This window comes from Acanthochromis polyacanthus, chromosome 1 (assembly GCF_021347895.1).
Source record: "Acanthochromis polyacanthus isolate Apoly-LR-REF ecotype Palm Island chromosome 1, KAUST_Apoly_ChrSc, whole genome shotgun sequence".
Lineage (NCBI taxonomy): Eukaryota > Metazoa > Chordata > Actinopteri > Pomacentridae > Acanthochromis > Acanthochromis polyacanthus.
In genome coordinates this window covers 41,065,150-41,080,958 of record NC_067113.1, presented here as the reverse complement: position 1 = coordinate 41,080,958, position 15,809 = coordinate 41,065,150, and the positions used below count along the sequence as shown (strand labels likewise).

At 40.7% G+C, this 15,809-nt stretch overlaps 1 protein-coding gene across 1 annotated transcript in view; it reads left to right on the top strand.

The window, feature by feature from the left end:
• gnai1 (guanine nucleotide binding protein (G protein), alpha inhibiting activity polypeptide 1) overlaps positions 1 to 2,488 on the top strand; it is a 30,019-nt gene extending 27,531 nt beyond the window's left edge. The window contains exon 9 of the mRNA XM_022199147.2: positions 1,210 to 2,488. The gene's annotated coding sequence lies outside the window, so the exon portion shown is untranslated. The remainder of the gene's footprint in view (positions 1 to 1,209) is intronic.
• Positions 2,489 to 15,809: the final 13,321 nt, after the last annotated feature.

The window sequence follows — 15,809 nt, the reverse complement described above, 5'->3', positions numbered from 1 at the left end:
TATTTGTCGTTTTGTGTCTTGTTTTTGTCGCTTTGGGTATTGTTTTTTTTCCGTTTTGTCTTGTTTTGTGTCTCTTTTATGGTTTTGTGTCTTTTGTCATTTTATGTCTTGTTTTTGTCATTCTGTGTCTCGTTTTTTCGTTTTGTCTTGTTTTTGTCGCTTTGGTCTTGTTTTTGTAGTTTTGTGCCTTATTTGTCGGTTAGTGTCTTGCTTTGTCATTTCGTGTCTTGTTTTTGTCATTTTTTGTCTTGTTTTTGTAATTTTCTGTCTTGTTTTTGTAGTTCTGTGTCTTGTTTTTGTAATTTTCTGTCTTGTTTTTGTGGCTTTGTGTCTTGTTTTTGTCACTTATTGTCTTGCTTTGTCGTTTTGTGTTTTGCTTTGTCGTTTTGTGTTTTGCTTTGTCGTTTTGTGTCTCGTTTCTGTTGTTTTGTGTCTTGTTTTTGTGACTTTGTGTCTTGTTTTTGTCACTTTGTCTTGTTTTTGTGGCTTTGTGTCTTGTTTTTGTCGGTTATTGTCTTGCTTTGTCGCTTTGTGTCTTGTTTTGTTATTTTGTGTCTCGTTTCTGTTGTTTTGTGTTTTGTTTTTGACGCTTTGTGTCTTGTTTTTGTTGTTTTGTGTCTTGTTTTTGTCACTTTGTGTCTTGTTTTGTCACTTTGTGTCTTGTTTTTGTCTTGTGTCTTGTTTTTGTCGTTTAGTGTCTTGTTTTGCTATTTTGTCTCCTTTCTGTTGTTTTGTGTCTTGTTTTTGTCGCTTTGTGTCTTATTTTGCTATTGTGTGTCTCGTTTCTGTTGTTTTGTGTCTTGTTTTTGTCGCTTTGTGTCTTATTTTGCTATTGTGTGTCTCGTTTCTGTTGTTTTGTGTCTTGTTTTTGTGATAGCATCAGGAAGCCTGTTTAAATGCACTGTGGCTTTTCTTTTTACAACACATTTAATGAATGGGCTTCAAACTATGCGTTTCCAGAGCTTCATCGTTCACATTTATGCCAAAGCAGGGCTGCAGTTGACCACAAAGACGCAGCACAATCCAATTTTACCAGTGAATAACTGCAATCAGCGCCTTCTTTTATCAAAGACTTGAATTTCATTTTGTGCTCCATTTAGATGTACAAGGAACGATAGCGGAGGGGTCAAGCTCTGCAAAGCCTCTCTTTTCATCAGTCCTTCCAAATATGCTTCTTTCATGTTCCTTCATTTCTCCTCTTGTCCTCAGGCAGCGGAGCCAGCTTATCGTGCATCTTTGGTGGGGAAGATGAGAAGAGTCGGGGGGATCAGTCACGGACCAGTGCTGTACTATATGCCACTTTAAACAGCTTTATTTATGTTTTTTTTGTCTTGGACCATTATGAACTAGCGTTACAACATTTGTGTAGGATGTTTGTATCATTGTAAACTGCAGATTTTCTCACTTTTTCGTTTTTTTTTTTTTTTACCTTTTTATTTTTTAACTTGGGTTTTTTTTTTATTTTTGAGGAGAGAGAGGAGATAATTCTTTGGTTTTTTTTGCTGTTCCTTCTACCGCTGTCTCTGGAAAAGGAATTTTTGCCGTTGGTGGAAGTGCCTCTTTTCTTCCTTCCCTACAACCAAAAAAGGGGAAGAAAAGGGGTACGACTTTGAGTCCAGTTTGTTGGTACTTGTGCCTTCGCATGCCTTTTACTGCGGTCGTAGTCCCAGCGCTTGTTCTGTTGCCTGCTGAATTGTTCTTGACATAAAGAGGTAAACTGTTTTCATACGTTAGTGTCTCTTGCTATCTTCTGTGTGCACACCACTGAGCTATCAGGAGGAGGAAGATTTCCCTCTGGTCTAAAGGTACATGGGTCTCCATGGTGACCAACATGTAGCCTCCACATTCCCTTACCCTCCCCTCCAGCCCCTCCACCCCCACCCGCCATGACAATGGAAGGTCTCGCTGGCCGATCACACAGTACAATACTGAGATGTATATTGTTACATTTACCCCACAAATCTGGGGTTCTGGTTTTTAAACAGTGTCTAAAACGTTCATTCTTCCCAACCATTCAGAAAATGGTTAAGTCGAGGCACCGAGCTTGTGATGCGCTCGAGTGTTTAAAGTGCAAAGACCAGAGTAGGCACATTTTACTGTATATTTTAATGTATTTGGAGGAGAGGTTATGGAGTTTTTGGTGTTAAGGAGAGGGAAAAAAAACTGAACCACAGAATAGAAGAAGGTGAGGATGAGGTCTGAAATGTTTTAAGGTTCAGGCTACATTCTGGGGTCTTGTCTCGTGATGATTGGAGAACAGAGGACGCCTTTGCTTCGGGTGATGTTAACTCAGATGGTCAAGGGAGCCTGGTCTGCGGTTTTTAGATCAGTAGTACTTTGCCAAGAGGAGCGATGATGAATATGGTCCTGGATCTGTTCATAAAAAGAAACTGCCACAACTGTCTATGTATGTGTATGTTCTCCGTGGAAGGAGAATCTTTGTAGACTCATCTCCCTTATTTTGCTAATAAAAACCATTTACAAACCACACAGAGCTGCTGTGTCATTATGTGTGTAATTGTTCATTTAGTTTGATCGGATGCCAACGCACAAAACCGAATAAATGCACTTCGTTCTGCTCCCTTTAATAGTGGATCTTTCCTTGAGATGTCATGCTGCCATCACATGCTCTCTGAAAGCCTGAATACCTCCGACTGTTCTCACTGTTTGTTGTTAACCTGACAGGCTTCCTCTGATATAATACATATTTTCTTGAACTCTGTGTCTTAAATGGAGAATCTACTTCACTGGAAGATGCCTTTATCATGAGTGGCTCGTGAACTCTTTCTCTGATGCTTCTGTATCTGTGCAGTCTTTTGTGCCATTTCACATTCTGCTGAGCAGACGAACTCTTCTATGCACCGTATGCATTTCTTATGAACCAAGACGCCTTGTTATCTCGTAACACGGAGTCCCACAGAGGCAATTAGTGACAATGTTGTCAGTTCCACACGCAACCTCCATCACGTCTGTATTCCAGTGTGGCCTTAAAGGCTGCAGTAACGCTCCACGTCAGAGGGTTGTTCGGATGAAAAGTGATCATGCTTAACGTCAGACACATCACCGTGCATGTACAGATATAGAAAGAACCTTCAGCGTATGTTTTTCTGTGCTCTTGGTCGTGATGGAAAGCAGACCTAAGGCTGCCGCTGTCCTCTGATGTGCATCTTTGACGTAAGTCGCCATAAAACTATTTGCATTGTAAATGCGTCAGTGATCTCTGAATGCCATCAACGATGGTTTCCCTTTCTAGCAAAACCTCTTCAGACAGGAAAGCACTGCACTTTTTTTTTTTATGTATACTTTGACAAATAAGGTCTTTAACCTGATTTTTTGGCCACCTGGGGCCATAAAAGAGGCTGTAAACGCAACATAAGGACATCAGTGTATTAAGGGTACATGATAAGCAAATACCGGGCTTTGCAAAAGTTCTGTTACACTCGGTTTCATGATCTTTAGAGACGTTTACATGTCGGAGTGAAAAATTCCATTAAATAAACTGAAAGTTCTACCTTATAGGCAGGTGTCTTTAATACAATTTTTTTCTCCGGTGAAGTTGTATCAAGATGGAAGTCAAAAGAGTTGAGATATCTGCTGTCCTTCATGCTGGCCACAACAAGTCTGACAGAGCCAAGCAGCTGAACATCAGCCGGATGACCGTCCACAGAGTCATGGAGAGGCTCAAGAATGGTGAAGATCTTTCAGTGATCTTTCAAGAATGGTGAAGACCTGAAAGATCTTCACCATTCTTCAGCCTCTCTCTGTGGACGGTCATCCGGCTGATGTTCAGCACAAAGGAGAGCAGATATCTCAACTCTTTTGACTTCCATCTTGATACAACTTCACCGGAGAAACAAATTTGTATTAAGGACACCTGCCTATAAGGTAGAACTTTCAGTTTATTTAATGGAATTTTTCACTCCAACATGTAAACGTCTCTAAAGATCATGAAACCGTGTAACAGAACTTTTGCAAAGCCCGGTAGTTCCTTATTTACACAGAAAGAATCTTAAAGAAGATGAAGTCCAATCTCCTTTTTCCATCTTTTTGTCTTCACCAGAACTTCATGGACCTGAGCTGCTTTTCATTAAATTTGTTCCCCTTGTGCTTTTCCAGCTGTTATAATCTCAAAATGTCCACGAGGAAAAACGTGTATTCAGCACCAAATGAAGCTCTGCATCGACCTGCCGGTCTGACATGCGGACTTCACTGGGAAGCTCTTCACATTCTTCGTTCCTGCTGCGTGGCCTGTTTTAGTCCATTGTGCGCAGGACCAGGCACAAATGCTGTCATGGCATTTCTTTGATCCCTTAAAGGTACAAATCCATCTTTTTTGTGTTCCGAGGCATAAAGTAAAAGCTGTTAGGGTATGAAGACGTTTCCTCCCCTCAGAGACATGGCCTTCTAGCTTCACAAGCTGGTAAGTATTTAACTCGAAATGTCTATAATCCTGCCCCTGCCTCAAAGTCCACCAGGTTTATTTACTTTAAGAGCTGCTTCTGCGAACTCTAGAAGTCATTAGCAACGCGCATCAAATGCTCTGCTGTTGGCTGCAAGAGTGAACACAAGAGTCTTCATGCACTCCCAGCATCTGCCGAGCTAAATGTCCAGTAGATCACTTTTTTATTTGAAAGTAAAATCCTTACTGTTATCATACACTGGAAAAAATGCCCCTCTCATAACAAGAAAAAAAAACTTATTTCGAAGAACTTTTACCTTGAAATAAATGAAAAAATCTGCCAATAGAAGAAGTGAAAAATGGCTTGGTAAGATTTCTTGAAATAAAATATGATATTTAGAACACTTAGATCTTAAAATTAGCTGGGAAAACTTATTTTAAGCTGTGTTTTACCAGGATTGTCAAACTTAAGTGTTTAACCCTCCTGTTGTCCTCTTTTACGACAACAAAAAATATTGTTGCCTTGTCTGACAAAATTCCAAAAATTCAGCAAGAAATTTCTAAAAATTTGAAAAATCTTCAGGAAGAAAATTCCTTGAAGGTTTTCCTTAGAAGTTTTATTTAAAAACAAAAATCCTCCATTTTGGCAAGAATTTTTTTTTTTTTAAAAATAGACAAAATTAAAAATTGTAAAATTTTTCAAAAAATGAATAAAATCTTTAAAAAATCCAAAAAAAATCTAAAGTGATTCCATATATATCGGTAAAAGTTCTAATATTTTCTTTAGGAGCATTCGGGAAAATCCGAATCCAACGTTCACTGGATTTTGGTTGATTTTTTTTTTCTGAATGTTCTTAAAGAAACATTTTTTTTAACATTAGTTTTTTTCCACCACAAAATGTTCAAAATTTCCCCCCAAAATTTGAAAATGTGGAAGTTTTCACTGTGAATATATATATATATATATATATATATATACATATATAATTTTTATTTTTATTTTTTTCCCACATTTTTAAACTTTAAAACAGGTCAATTTGGCCCGCAGGACGACAGGAGGGTTAAACAAGATAATTTCAAGATTGTTTGACTTAACAAGATATTTAAAATGCATTGTCTTAAAATAAGTCCCTAAATCTTGCTGAAAAGTCACTTTCTCAATTTAAGATAAATTCATTGAACGAGATTAGACATTTTGACTAAAAATAAGACAAATAGACTTGGTAAGATTTTAGTTTTTTCAGTGTATTGTACAGCTAATTTGGCAAACGTTGTTGTTAGCTTTGACTGTAGGCCCGAAAGTCAGAGGAAACTGTAGAGCTGGCAGACATTTGGAAATGGTGGAAACTTTAACATTTTTCAGTATGGTACCAGTTGGATTAGCTCAACGTGTTTGTGCTAAATCAGCATTATGTATAAAGAGTTATTGATTGTATTTCTGAGGGTTGGGTCCAATTTAATCCAAGTCATTTAATTATAGCAAATGTTTGAACAGAAATACATAGTTTTCTTTCAGCATTTTGTCAGCTAAATGTACTTTGTGTTAAGGCATTATAATCAACAATATGAGCAAAATTATCTTATTGTACATCAACATAAATAAAGCAAGTAAATGTTGAGTTGGTAAATATCAACAGCGTGTATTCATGCTCATTATTATGGATTTCTGTTGTACACAGTCCACGCTGCACTTCAGTAAATGTAACAGGCAGTCAATATCCCTTTTTGAGTGCAGTGCCCCTTAAGGCGAGATGTTAACCAGCAACTACTTAAGTCATTTTCAAGCTCTGCACTTCTAAAATACTGACTTTTAACCACAATATCGTCTGACAAAGTCGCCAAACATGAGTTAAAAACAACTGTGAAATGAGTGATATTTCCATGAAACTGCTCAGAGAGAAAGTTAAAAAAAAAAAAAGGAAAATCTGATCTCAGGCACTGTCAACTGTTGAGTTTGATGCTGTTAATCACAGATACAGAGAGTTTCCTTCCTGAAAAGGGCATAGCACCAGCAACTTGGCTGTACAAAAAGCTACGGGGACTGAAACGCCCTGTTTAGAACAGGACTACACCAGGGGTTATGCAGTCATGGAGAATTGATTGTTGGCATTTTGGGCTGAGAAATTAAAAGACACATTCTGGGGACATGTGGAGCTTTCATTAATTTGTTGAAACGGGGCACAATTAGAGACCTTTTGAGGAGGTTTGTGGTTATTTGACCCTCCTGATTGTTCAGATTTCTGACTGCACAGCTGAATTGAACGCTAAATGCAACAGGCAGATTGATAATTGGACAATGTTCATTTTATCGTTTCTTATTATAGGTTAACGTTACTTTTAAACCGACAATTCAGTAAGAATGAATGGTTTTACAAAGGACACATCATCACATGTCAGATGGCGCTCTGAAGAAGACTGCAGATGCCTTTGAGACATACTTTCTTACTGAATTGTCGGTTTAAAAGTAATGCCATCCTAGGCAGATTGATGATGAGTCATAAAATCAGTGGACTGACTCAACTGTATACTGTGCTATCATTAACAGCCACAAGCATGAGGCTGCAGTAGTGGAACCAATCAGCATACAGAATTAAGCAATGGAGCGTAAAATTAATTCAGTTTGGGTAAGTTCCTGTCTCAAAAAGTTACACAGCTTTGCTTTGAAACAAGTTTCTGAATTGAGGCAGAAAAAATAAAGCTTTTGCCTCTCTTCATGTCAGGGATGTCCTTTTTGAAATGTGCATTGTAAGCGATCCGGGCGCCACAGATACTTTGCATGTGTGGCTTTGTTTGCGCGCCCATCAACACTGCTGCTTTGCATGTGCGCCGGCACGCTCCTTAGCGGCGGCGTGGCATCCCCGTGTTTGTTTGAGCTTCTCTTTTTGCAAGTTGACAGAGAGGTGGGAATCTGAGGGAGATAAACGAGAGAAAACAGTGTCAGGCTCGGCTTTGTGTTTGCCGTGGGGTAGCTCCCATGGGTGCTGCCAGTCGGAGGAGTGGAAGTGTGCGAGCGTGGGTTGGGGTGCATATGCTGTATTTATAGCACCTTTAAAGATGAGAGAGGGAGAAGAAGACAGAGCGAACAAGGGGGCGGCCATGATGTAGCGGAGTAAAAGCAACACGGGTGACACTGTTGAGGGTGGGGAATGTTTGAAGTGTGTGTGTGAGGCAGAGGAGGAGGGTGTAAATAGATGGAACAATAGAGGCATTATTTCAGCATTGTTCCGTGGCTATGTTTGCTGTCTGCTCTCCACACAGTCGCTTTCTCAGGGGGCAGCAGTTGGCAACAGAGATAAGACAAGCTTATCAGCTCTGCAGCCTTGTCGGACAGGACGCATTGTAACACCAAACCGGCCTCAGTCTGCACACATTCTTCCACACTGGATTGTTCACAGCGCGCTGGAAGTCTTGTGCTTTGTATGCAGATTATTTATGGCTGACTCGCGTATCACATCACTGTTCTATCTTCTAAATGATTTCTATTTTCTGCCGCTTTAGCCGTGCGCTCTGAAGTGGAGCGAGGGGCCACTTGTAGGCCTGTCTGATAGCTCTAAAGGGTCAGTACACAAAAATAACACGCATATTTTCCTACCCTGTGACTCTGATTGTGTGATGTCAGATATTTGGTCTATGCCAGAAGTGTCAAACTCATTCTAGTTCAGGGGCAACATTCAGCCCAATAAACAGGCAGACCAATAAAATCTTAGCATGATAGCCTATAATAAATAACGCCATCTTCAAATTTTCCTTTGTATTAGTGCAAAAAATGACATTCTGAAAATGTTCACATTAAAGGAATTATCCTTTTTTAGGAAAAGATCGTGAACAACCTGAAATTGCTTGAGAAAAAAAGTGAAATTTCAACAATAATAAGCCTCAGTTTATCAACTTCCAGATCACAGTGCATACAACAACATTTAGTGGCAGGTATCTGGAACTGAACAGTATAGTAGTTTACTTTATGATCAAAACGACCAAAAAAGACAAAAAATCAACGCAATGTTACAAAACAAGACGCAAAACGACCCAAAAAAATTAAAAATGACAAAAAAGACACAAAATGACAAAAACAAGACAAAAAGGAAACACAAAAACGAGAAAAAAGAACAAAAACATGAGACAAACGACAAGTAAGGCAAAAAAAACAACAAAAAAATGACAAAAACGAGGCGCAAAACAACTAAAGAACAATGAGCAATCTTGTATTTCACTTTATGATCCAAAAAACTTGTCATGGTCCAGAAATTATTTTAAATTTATAGTTTTACTAATTTACAATCTGCAGTTATGTCTTCTCTGTAATTTTTACACTTTTACAAAGTCGTTCTGCGGACCGTTTTTTTCATGAATATACAGACATACGTATTGCCTACATTTTATCCAATCTCAAAATTCACTCATATTCACAGGATTTGATGTTAGCATTGTGCCTTTAGTAATCTCCAAATATGGTGACTGAGCAAATTCCTCCATCTATAATCTATTGTTCGGGCCCCAGATCCTTTGTTTTCCCTCTGTTGCTCTTGTCTTGCAGGTCTCTGGCTGGGCGGAGCCTATAATCACATACACCTGGTACACCTGGCCACTGTACCTGGATATATAAGCCGGCCTGCTGAGCCAGAGTGGCTCATGTTTTCCTTAATAAACAGTCCTTTGTTGCACTTAAACCTCTCTGTGCATCTCCTTGTTTGGGCCTCAGATCCAGTCGTAACAAACTGGGGGCTTGTCCGTTGTGAGGTGTTTCCTGGTGTTTGGTCTGCTTCTTTCTCCTGGGGTAAGTTTTGTTAAAATAAAATGAATTTTGAAATGAGCACTTTGTTAGCACAACAGCATGGGCTGTGGACAGACATATTCAGCATAATGATGCAAGTGAGTTTCCCTTTTGTCTCGGCTTTTGGTCGACCTTTAAAGATTATTTGATTGTGCTCTTGGAGGCATACTTTGATGCTGTTTGTGTTTCAGTGCAGATTTTCTTGAGGTTTGCAGCTGAGGAGACTGTCTTGTTGTCTTTTAGTACTTTTGGGTCACAGACACATGAAGTGGTTTTCCCCTTTCCTATGGGAGCACATCCATGGTCGTGGGAGGGTTGCCACTTTTCTGGTCGCCTTTCTCAAACCAGCGGGTTTGAGAACCAGGGTGAGCTATTTGGCTAGTTCTGGTGATTAGGCAGTCAGATAGAAGGGAGCTTTCATTTGTTGTGGTTGTTTAGGCCTTGGTGCACACCATTTGTCCTGAGCACATAACTTTATCCTGCTGTCTTGTGTGGTGATGCTCATCTGAAGCATGGAGGACTTTGCAAAAGCATATGTGGAAGCACCATGTGAGGATTTTATAACTGAATGTACAAAGGATTGGTTAATAAACAATGTGGACTTCTATAATGTTGGTGATAAAAGCTATACAGAGACTGTAAAGGCGAAAATGAAAGTTTTGGACATGGAAAAGGTTGTTCCTGTCTCTGAGGGTGATGACAGCTTTTCTCCACCATTATCAATGAGTCCTGGTGTAGGATCAACCTTTGAACAACAAAGGGAGTTACTTTTGTTATGTATGAAATTAGAAACCAAAAGAAGGTGCTGTGGAGAAAATGAGACGTGTTTCGAGTTGGAAAAAACGCTGTCAGCTGAGAAGATGAGACGGGAAGGTGAAAATGCAAGGTTGATCCCGAAAGGCAAAATCCATCTCTGATGAGAGAGAGGAAAGTTACTGCTGATGTTCTGCTGGCTGATTGGATCTGGTCCAAGATGTTCCCCAGAAAGGGTGGATGTTTTGAGAGTTGAGATTATGACGTATGTATGATGCATGAGGTAGTGAAGTTTGCTGTTCTTAAAGCATATGAATTGGAGAAGAGGCAGCAAGTCACATTTGGAATTTACTACAGATATATCAACTCCGTTTCATCGCTTTTATGAGAGAGAAATCCAGCTAACCTAGCATCCTCCTAACATCAGCTGCAGCAACAACATTGATATTTAATTCAGTTTTTGTCTTGAAAGAACAACATCATCGACTAATGTCTCAGTGTTTTGCCTTTTTAATCTATAATTGAATATAACCAGTTTTTTGTAGGTCCCGCTAACCTAGCATTAGCTGCAGCAACAACATTGATATTTACTTTGGTACATATTCTGTTCCAGAGCACAGTGCCACTTGGGGGGCGGCATGGATCAGTGGGTAGAGTGGCCGTCTTGCAACCGGTTCGATCCTCAGCCCGTCGAGCTCATGTCGAGGTGTCCCTGAGCAAGACACCAAACCCCTAATTGCTCCTGGTGGTGCCTTGCATGGCAGCTTCCACCATCAGTGTGTGAATGGGTGAATGTGATAGCTTGGAAAATCCAAACTGAATCTCCATGTAATCTCCTATCTCCATGTTAAGAGATACAGGAGAATCAGTTTGGCATTGGGCAAAGTGAATCGCGTTTCCCTCCCGGGAAAGTTTGGTACGACCAATCATAGCACGGGAGGCGGGAGTTAATGCTGCGTCATCTTCAGCGCCTGGATTACCCATAAAACACCTGCGCACCTCCCGTAACCAAACACAAACATTAACAAAGTTATTCCTAACACCGCTAATCGTTCGGAAGGAGTCTTTTGTTGCGTAGCCTTTTCAAAAATAAGTGTTGCACTTGAGAGTACCTCATGTATTCGCTGATTTTTGTGACAAAAACGGCAGTAATCATTCACCGCGACGCTTTCTCGGCTGCATGCCATTGTTGTTTGGACTACATGGACTTCAAGGTCGATTTGTTTGTGCGTCACATCCGTGTTACGCTGATTGGTTCTTTCTCGTTCAAGCTGCATTCGTTAGCCCCTCCTTTTTGAAATCGTCTCCTGTCATCACAATGCCAGACTGCCTTTATTTGTTTTTATATTAATACATAAATAAAGTCAGTCTGGATTTTCCAGCCAATGAATGTGACGTATCTTGTAAAGCGCTTTGGGTACCTTGCAGGTATAGTAAAGCGCTATATAAATACAGACCATTTACTTATCGAAAGGTTAAGACTGCAGCTGAAGCCACTGCGTTTGCTGATGATCATGTGCTAACTCATGGTGAGGACAGTTGGTCCTGCATGGTGGCAGGGAACACTGACAGCATGCACAACACATTGTTTATCTTTTTTCAATATTATAATTTTTTTGCCATGGGCTGGATTCAAACTCGTGGCCGCTGCATCAGGGACTATAGCCCATGTTAATGGATCACTCACTCTAATAAAGTGGCCGGAGTGTGTTGCTCTTTGCTACATATTGGTCTCCTTCCACCCAACTGAGTTTGTCTAGAGGCTAGAATGTCCCTGTTAATGTATTTTTGGAAATCTAATTCAGCTCTTGGGGGCAGTAAGGATTAATTTAGTAGTAATCTACTCATTTAATAGACTTAGATTTAGACTTACACTGACGTAGTTGATCCCCAGAGGGATATAAAGTTGTTGCAGCGGCATAACATTTTAATGCAACTCATTGTAATGTTATTTATGTTGTCACTGTATAGAATGGTGTGTTTCGTAACTTGCTGAGTGATACTGGAAGCTGCAATATGGTGAAATCAAGTCTGGTAGTCTTGCATGTGATTGGTTGCAGATTTACAGCCACTCCCTGTTTAACATGTCTACTCCTTCTCACAAATATATTTTTGTAAGTTAGATCGTGTGCATAAATCTGTTTGAAACATTTCTGTAAGTTCCAGAAATTTGACCTACATCTGTCCATCCGCCAAAAACAATACATCCTCTTGCCTAATAATGTGTAGGCCACTCCTGTTCCCCAAAACAGCCCTGATGCATCTGAGCAAGAACACGGTGATGCTGATGTTAGAAAGGAGAAAACTGCTGTTTGAGAAGGCAGAAAAATGCTGCTTGTTGTCTTCTTCAGGCTTTAGAAGTCAGCTCTGAGGCCCACATAGCAGTTTTTTCAAGGCCGCTCAGAAGTACCTATCCTGGAGTGGGTACTTTTTGTCCCTAAAACAACCTTGACAGAGCTTTTACATGGATAGTGCTTGTAGTTTAAACACACACAAAGGCTCGTTAAGCCGCCTGCCAGTTTCTCCATTAGAAAACAGCCTAAAACGACCTCCACATTAACGCCAGGACCAAAGATTTCCCAGCAGAACTTTGCAATATTATTCGCTTTAATGCTAAACCAAAATGCTAGTTTTCAACTTCTCAGATGAGGATTTACTGCTTTTCCTTGTCACTGTATTCAGCCTCTTTATTGATGTGTTGCACAAAAGATGACTTATCAGTGTACATATTTTTAAAAAAAGGTTCAACTGTCTTCAATCGATTCTTTAAGATACATCTGTGTAATTTTCCCTTCCTTCTGGTAAGTGGAGTGAAAATAACTGCTGCTGAACTAATAACCTGAGAGACATTTAACTAGAGGAAAAACAACAACAACACTCTGTATGTGCTCCGTGTAATTACCAATCAGGATTCTGTTTGAAGTCGTGTTCGGCTCTTATGTTATGACATAACAGTGCAGCCATTTTGAAAAACCATTTACACTCATCATCATTAGCCCAATTAGCTTCTTTTTTCCCCCCTGCCCCCTCATGCACTTGTGTGGCAGTGTGTCGGAGTGCGTGACAGATTGGTTGTGTGTGGGTTGGCGAGTAGGCGGGTGGAAGGCTGTACGAGCTGCTTGATGTGTTTGCGTCTGTGTGCCATGAGCGAGAGATGTGTGTGACTGTGTGTTGTGTTTTTTTTTTTGTTGTTGTTGCTTTCGAGCGGGATGCGGGATGCTGCATGCGTGCTCTCCAGCTGGATGCCTGCTGTCTGTGCTTCTGCTCGTCACCTGATTTTTGCCGGCCATGTTCGTTCAGTCCGAAGATTCCAGCTTTCATCTCACACACACACACACTGTTCCCCGTGATGTCATTGATTCTGAGCTCCATGGCAACAGCGAGCGAGAAGGCAAGAGAGAGGAGGAAAATGGAGAGATATTCCTTCAAACGAGGGGATGAAGACGTTATAAATAGCTCCTGATGTTTCTAGGTGTCCGACGGCCGGGGTGGGTGCACGACAGGGCCGAGATGTTTGGACGGGAACATTGTGTCATTGTCAAGTGGCAATTTCAGAACACTCAGAGTGACGCCAGTCGTTGGCGGCCTTGAGGAGGACGAACTTTTTGTCAGAAATAGGCGTGTTATTTTAGGGTTTTATCAATGTGGTAGGTGGAGCAGAACGCGGTGAGATTTGAATGGACTAAAAATGGCTCACAGCTCAGAAAGATACCCTTTATTCACTCTTTTCTTTTAATAACTTTCTTCTTCTTGCTGTGTCCCCAATCATCCCTTTTCTGTATCCATGTGATTAGTTTTAATTCCCTCCGGTGCTCTGATTTGTTATGCTTCATTCCTTGTTTGCTGCCTGCGTTGGGTTTCAGTGTGGAGTCTTTCTTAAAGCCTTTCTGCACTGATAGTCATTTGATGTGTGACTGTGTGTCGTCTTATCTAAACCAGTGGCTTTCATCCTGGGGATCAAGCCTCTATGGTGTATCTAGTTTAGGCTGAAGGGTTGCAAATGCCTTTTTTTGTTTGTTTTTTGAATGAAGTGCACATGGTTATCAATCACATGTAAATCTCTGAATGTCCGTATGTTCAATTTTCGTCAGCAGAACACAAAGGGCAAACGCAAACAGCTGTTTCCCAGACGACAAATCAGCTATCAATCATGGGAATATGACCATGCTTCGGCTGATTGGCATGCATGCAGCCCAGAGAGGGATGTTTTAATCTTAAATCAATGTGATATTTATATATGGCTCAGTAATACCATGTAAACTTGCTGAAAACTGACCACTGATCGTCCTGCATATCCAGATATCTCTACAGCGCTGTCACTGCTGAAGGACGGTCTGACTGCACTTTATCAGTATTCTACGATATCGGAGAAACTTGTTTGTATTTTTAAAAATCAATCACAACTGTACGAGGTTGCGGGACACAATGATGACATCCCTGCAAAATCGTGATGAGAAAATTGTTCTGGTGGAACGTTTGCTCACAGGGAAGCAAATATTGTCATTATAAAAGCTAATTCGTCAATAGGACCAAACACGCCTGCCTCATTGTTCGGCGACGCTTGCCAAATTGAGGGTGTGAGTTGGCTGCTTGGAGGTTGTTGTTTTTGTTGTTTCCTTTAGAATATTTTGAAAAAGGTACACATAGCAGGAGGTAAGGAGAAAACTGAGAAATGCACAGCAGAAATGGTAGACATATACCCAAAGTCTACATCTAGTGAGTCAGTATAATTATGAGACACCAATTGGCAGTGTAGTTTGACTTGGGTTTGGTATTTCCTTAAAATGCTCGTTTTAACAGTAGCAGAGAGAGTGGAGTAGTTCTAAAGTCTGATCTATTAACTAAGTGCATTATACAGCAATATTTAGACAAAAGTTGTTCATATTGTCTCAGATTGCCACGATTTTGGTGTATTTTAACTTTGAATTCACAGTTCCCAGAAATTTTCAGTGTCGTCACATTTCCAACTCAAGTCAGAATCCAAATTGGCTGCCAAATACCACAACAGCAGTTAAAAACTGTCACAAGAAAAGCACTCAGGATGCAGTACTCCATCAAGGCTGCTCAGTCGAATCAGTTTCGACGGGCAACATCTTTAATGAAGGATGACCTTACGTTGAGCACACGCATGTTATGCATGTGTACGTTATGTACGGATACCCAAATCACGTGACCAAAATATGTGGCGGGAGTTGATTGTGCTGGGAACCGCCGCCACAATTTAATCAATTGTTCCTTGTATGATTTTCGATGGATAAGCAGCGCTCGATTTAGACGGTCGCCAGGTCGTCATTTGCGACTAAAAACGTCGCAAATGGCGACCGTCAAAATCAAGCGCTCGATCAAGCTGAACCGCCTATCATGTTTTCTTCATGGAGGCAGCCACTTGTATGATGTCTTCAACCTGCCATGATTCCCGGCGCTCACGGCAACCTGGCGACCGTCTAAATCGAGCGCTGATACGTCCACAGTGGCCGATTTGTAGAAGGATTGATTATGTGGTCGTCAGCAGACAGCTGAGGTAGTGTTCACTTGTCATGGTTACAGTGACGCCGTGCCGTTATCTCGCAATTCAGAAATCTTTAACAAGTCCATGGATCCAGACTGCGAGCCGCATCACTGCCAAGATCTAATCACTTGGTTCTTGTGTCATTTCTGACCTTCCCTGAAAATTTCCTCCAAACCCGTTTGTCCGTTTTTGAGTAATGTTGCAAACAGACAAACTTGCGCCAATCGTCACATAACTCCACCAAGGAACGTGGTGGAGTTATGTGACAATCGGTGTAACTGTAATAAATGTAGTTGTTAGCATTTCTGTCTCATTAAATCTTTCGTACACGCAGCTTTCACTGCTGTCTGCCTGTTTGTTCATGATTTATTGTTATC